This window comes from Octodon degus, unplaced genomic scaffold, assembly GCF_000260255.1.
Source record: "Octodon degus isolate 3935 unplaced genomic scaffold, OctDeg1.0 scaffold00043, whole genome shotgun sequence".
NCBI classification, from domain to species: domain Eukaryota; kingdom Metazoa; phylum Chordata; class Mammalia; order Rodentia; family Octodontidae; genus Octodon; species Octodon degus.
In genome coordinates, this window is record NW_004524619.1 from 2,302,175 (window position 1) to 2,307,263 (window position 5,089).

A 5,089-nucleotide genomic window follows, 5' to 3' on the forward strand; every position below is an offset into this window, starting at 1 on the left:
CGGGGCGCGGCTGCGGCTGCGGGGTCCCGGCGGCCCGGCGGGCTCGGCCGCGGAGCCGGGGCTGCAGCCACTTCCTGCCCGGCCAAGTTCCCTGTTCATTTCGGCCCGGGGCAGCGCGCTTCCTTCGCCGGCCGGAAGCGACACGGGCCCGGGGTCCTCTTTCAAAATGCAGCCTCTAGACGACAGAACCCTTCCCAGCGCTTCATTTGTCTCGGGACGACTCAGTGCCTGTTCACCTGTGACAGCTACAAGTTTTGAGGCCTGTAGACGATAAAAACTTTGCAGCTAGTGAAAGTATTGATAGGTATCAATACTATATTTATGTCCCCGCTACCTTCTTTCACACGGCCTTCCAGAATCAAGATTCTGGTCTACAAGCGACCTAGAGTTTGGTTAATACTAATTATTAAGTAGTTTCAACTCCAGGAGTTTGAACTGTGTTTGAAGTTTATATCTTTTAGTCCCTCCCCCCTCCCCCGTGACTTTTTCAAGACTTTCATTTGTCAAGTCTGAATTGGACTAAATCTCGAGTTTTGACATGTGTGTTGCAAACTTTTGGGCTAGTGTGCGCCGAAATTTTCTAGACCCAGTCGTTCCTTTGTATTTCAGAGTGTAGTTCTAATAAAATTGTGCACTGTTAGTGTTGTGCTGTTGTCCAAAATAAAAACAGGATGTATTAAATGTAGGCATTGCTGAAAAAGTCTTTGAATATTTTTTACATCAATGAATGGCAAACAAATTCATTTATATATTGATTATTTCTCTTTGGGCTTTTTCTATTCCATACATTGGTAGTTTTTATACCGTACCAAATGTGACGTTTTTAGTTACTGGGGCAGTGTCAGCAAGAGCACGCAAACCTTAAGGGCCATGGGAATCATCTGGGCTCTTGCTAAAAATGCAGCTTCTAATTAAGTAGTTCAGTGATACTCTTCTGCATTTCTAAAATGCTTCTGGAAAAGAAGATCCTTTGAGTACCAGGAATGTAGGTAACTTCTATGCTAAGAAATAACTCAGTGTATTTATCCATGAACATGTTCCTTTTAGTGATCCACCCTGGGTGACATCTTGGCTAAACGGTCAGTTGACAGTGTCAGTTGAGAAATCTTGCCTAGACAAAGCCATTAGGCTGAGTGGGAAATGTAGATGGGGCAGGGAGGGATAGAAAGTCGTAAATACCTTATGTGGAAGCTGTGTGGTGCTCTCAAAAGCTGGCCTGTGATTTTTCCTGTAGCTTGTATTTCTGTCAGAAAGACTTGTCTGTAAGTAATTGGGTTTTGTCAACGTATCTATAGGCAGGTAGTCTATGTAATTCTATTGCTGGGTGAATTTTTTTTATTTTTTAAAATTTTTTTTATTACTAGAAGTATTGAGTGCTTTCTCTCAAACTTTGACTTGCAGCCTCAGTTAGTTGGCTGTTGGGTTCTTGAGCCTTGGAAGGAAATTTTTAAACAATTGAGAGTCACACTTTCTGAGGGTGTCCTAAGTAGATCTAGCTTTTTTTCTAAGGTCATTTTTTATCATGTTAATTAGAACTTAAAGTGTCACATATAACCTCATATGTACATAAATACTGTACTGTTTTCTTTAATGATGACAGGGATTGATCTCTGGCATGCTGAGTACTTAGGTTTTTAAGAACCTTGTGGAAGTATATTAGCAACTGCTCCCAAATTTTTAGTAACTTCAGTTTACTCATTACTTTTGTTTCTTCGTGTTTTTAAATTGTATGCTTAACAGTTCCAGGCACTATTCTGATACCTTTATGTCTCTTAGAACTCGTTTAGTCCTCATAATAGCCTTTAAGGGAAAGGAAGCAGAGATGGAGAGTCCCTGAGCCTTGGTTCACACAGATAAAGGAGAACTGGTATTCTGACTTATTGACTCTAGAGTTTGTCTGTACACTGCCTTGTTAAAAGCAAATTGGTGTTTTGGTTTTTTTTTTTTGTTGTTATTTTTTGTTTTTGGGTACTGGGAATTGAACTCAGGACCCTGCACTTGCCAGGCAGAAACTCGTGCTGCTAAGCTATGTGCCAGGTCTGCCTGTGTAATACTCTTTTTAAATCTTTTTTTTTTTGGTCTAGTATTGTTGAAAATTAGGAGCTTTTATTTTTCATTTTAAAAGTAAAATTTTTCTCTTTCATATCCTATATTTTATTCTATTCTAGAATGAAACCCTAAATAGTTATAATCTTTTCTGAATAAGATCTTGGAATCTGCAAAATTGTATTTTGCTTGCACTTGTTTGCTGGATCAGTCTGAATTTGTGTCATTTACATATGCTTCCTTTTTTTTTTTTTTTTTGGTACAGGGAGTTGAACTCACGACCTCACACTTCCTGAGAAGCACTGTGCCTATTGAGCTGTATCCCTGCCCCAAATATAACTTTCTTTTGATTCACTGAGTTTCTCAGTCTTATATTCCCCACCCCCATAGCAGATTTAGTTTGTGTTTGCTATCCTCATATTTAGATTTAGGAGTTTACTGCATTTTTCTATAATTGTTATTTTAAATTTATTAACACTTATTAGATTTAGGGACTGTCTTTACTGACCTTTTATTTGGTCAGTGAGGACAATAAAAACAAAGTATGGATCATTATCATATTTTAATATTGCAAAGTAAGGCCAATCCTAGAATAAAGAATTATCTTTTAAGTGGAATAATTTGTGATTCATAAAAAAAAAAACCTTCCTTTAATCCTGTCCCTATAATTTGTTTTATTTCTATACATCTGATAAGTGGTGCTTTTATATCTGATCTAAACATTTCTCAATATGGAATGATTAGTGGAAAGGTAGTATGTATAGTATACTGGAACTTGAGAAATGTGAGTGGTAGATTTGGTAAACAGGGAGAAGGGAGTGGGGGGTCTGTGGGCTGCTTGGGTAACAATGAGTTTGGGAAGGAGGTCAAGATAAGAATAGGTATCAGACATAAATGCTTCCTCAAAAACACATTATTTAGGAAAATGTTAAGCATTCTACAGATGTTATACAAACATTTAAAAATAATACTTAGGGTTTGTTAACATTAAACATTACATAAAATCAACCATAAGAGGCTAAGGGGTTATTCTTAGAATTGTCCAAATTCTTTCTTATTCTTTTGTTATTACAGTTTGTGGTTGTGACAGCCTTTCTGTATGTGGCTTTTCCTTTTCTTACCCTGTTGCTCTGCAGTGAGAGACCTGGTATTTCATACTGTCCCGGCCTCCTAGCAGAGTGGCCAACTCAGTACTTAGAGTAAACTTATGGGAGCATTTGTTGGATGTGCTCATGGTCCTCTTCTAATTTATATTTTCACTTACTAAAAATGATCTTAGTTTTTAATTTTTTAATGAATTTTGTATTACTGTGGTATAGGTAATAATGCCATGCCACCAGTTAGCCTTGTAATGCCTCGATTTCTCATCTTTAAAATGGTTCATCATAACAGTAACTACCTCACATGGTTGAGAAGTAAATGAGTGTACGTGTGTGTGAGTGTGTAAATATAAAATGCTTCAGACTTTCATGTAGGTGTTACATCCCATGATCTACAGTGGATAGTTGCTATGTGTGGTTGATTTTTTTTTTTAACCACAAATTAAGAGTAAGTACATTTAAATAAACTGAATGGAAATTACATGTTTGCAAGAAGGATGTATGGGTCAGGCAAGAAGAGTTTATACTTCTTGGATAAAATATAAAACTGATATAGAAATGCTTTTATCTCTTTGGAGAATTAAATATAAATAATGGATTGACAGCTTAGGTCTCTTAAGACAGGAAAGTGAGGTTTCTGAGAAAGTTGTCCTAGTGATGGTAGAAAAAGATTGGTTTAAGGTTTTTCAAGAATAATGTGAAATCGAGTATAGGATTACTTTTTTTCTAAACTCTTAAGTATGTTTTCGTAGCTGACTCTTAATCTTTCAAGCAGTTCTTTATGTTCTTCAGACCTGGCCTACAGACCCTTAATCTGAAACCCATAACCTGTGTGTCTCAGAAGTAAAAGAGCTTTTTGGAACTGAAAAACTTAAGATGGCACATACGGCATACATAGTGAAAGATCCTGTGGGTAGAAGCAACCATCCCATAAATATATGCATGAATTTTCACAAAAAATTATACATATTGATATTAAGTAGCATAGCAAAGACTATAGAAAGCTTATATTAGTTCAGGTCAAATTTAATATCAGTTTTGATTTTCAAAGTTTTTTTTATCTTTGGTGATAAAGGGTTGGGTTTGTGTACATATGTTTTTTATAATTTAATATTTGATTGTATTCAGCATATTGTCTCTGTCATTGATCAGATAGAGAATTCTTGCAGTGGCATATAGTAGGTGCTCATTAGATGGAACAGAGCCTATTTGATATTATTCTGTAATTGCCTCACTCTTGAGAGGCTACGGCAGGAGGAGTACATATTCAAACCATTCTGGCTAATTTACTAGCTACTTAGTAATACCCTGTATTTTACAAAGTGAAAAAACAAAATAGGGGTTGGAGGCAAAACATGCATTTATTTGGATGTAAAACATTTGAAGGTAATTATCATTCAGTCGTTATTTAACATAGATGTAGTTTCTGTGGCTATGAAAATACTAGTACCTGCAGATTTATCATTTTTGTTGACTTAGTTGCCTAAAATAGGTGGTTACTGGCTTATACCTTTTTGAAACAAAAGCTTTGAAGAGATCTGAAATAGGCATTATAACTAATTTCAAGTTCTCATAAATTTTTGTTTAGAATCTCTGTGTTTATTGCTTTAGAGATAATGAAGTTTACATTTAAAAGAATTGACTTTTCCCTTTTTAAAAAAATCTTTATTTATTTGGTACAGAGTCTTACTATGCCCCTTGGACTCATAGTGTTCCTCCTGTCGCAGCCTCCCTAGCGTTGCAATTGCAGGCATGCACCAACACACACAGTTTTGGGGCCAGCACAGTGTGCCTAGGGTTCCAGGCTGGCACAGCATATGGTAGTGGGGATTGAACTTGAGTTCTTATGCTTGCCAGGTAGGTGCTTAAACTGCCAAGCTATCTCCCCAGCCTAAGAAAAATTAACTTAAAATTGGTTGAACCTAATTTCTGGCAAGCTAGCT

The 5,089-nt window shown here is 36.7% G+C and overlaps 1 protein-coding gene across 1 annotated transcript in view; it reads left to right on the forward strand.

The window, feature by feature from the left end:
* LOC101561793 (TBC1 domain family member 5) overlaps positions 1-5,089 on the forward strand; it is a 422,866-nt gene that overhangs the window by 406 nt on the left and 417,371 nt on the right. The window lies entirely within an intron of this gene.